This window comes from Arachis duranensis, chromosome 3 (assembly GCF_000817695.3).
Source record: "Arachis duranensis cultivar V14167 chromosome 3, aradu.V14167.gnm2.J7QH, whole genome shotgun sequence".
NCBI lineage: Eukaryota > Viridiplantae > Streptophyta > Magnoliopsida > Fabales > Fabaceae > Arachis > Arachis duranensis.
In genome coordinates, this window is record NC_029774.3 from 90,028,577 (window position 1) to 90,029,075 (window position 499).

Consider the following 499-nt stretch of genomic DNA (forward strand, 5'->3'; position numbering starts at 1 on the left):
CCAAATTCCTGAGAATTTGTGACACAGTGAAGTCCAATGGAGTCCTGGAAGATGCTTATAAACTGCTCTTGTTCCCATTTTCACTTAGGGACAAGGCAGCTAAGTGGCTGGAATCATTTCCAAGGGGGAGCCTAACAACCTGGGATGAGGTGGAAAGCAAGTTTCTGGTACGTTTCTACCCCCCACAAAAGGTCAATAGGCTTCGATCTGAGGTTCAGACTTTTAGACAACAAGATGGTGAAACTCTCTACGAGGCATGGGAGAGGTTCAAGGATTTGATAAAGAAATGCCCACCAGACATGTTCCATGACTGGGTGCAATTGCATATTTTCTATGATGGACTTTCTTATGAATCAAGGAAGGCTGTAGACCATTCATCAAGAGGTTCATTGAACAGGAAAAAGACTGTGGAAGAAGGCATTGAAGTGATTGAGACAGTGGCTGAGAATGAGTACTACTATGCTTCAGAGAGACACAACACTAAGGGAGTCATGGAGCT

At 44.1% G+C, this 499-nt stretch overlaps 1 non-coding gene across 1 annotated transcript; it reads right to left on the bottom strand.

The window, feature by feature from the left end:
* Window positions 1-197: 197 nt before the first annotated feature.
* LOC127746247 (small nucleolar RNA R71) lies at window positions 198-301 on the bottom strand. Its single transcript, XR_008007867.1, has one exon. It is a non-coding gene; the product is annotated as a small nucleolar RNA R71 (small nucleolar RNA).
* Window positions 302-499: the final 198 nt, after the last annotated feature.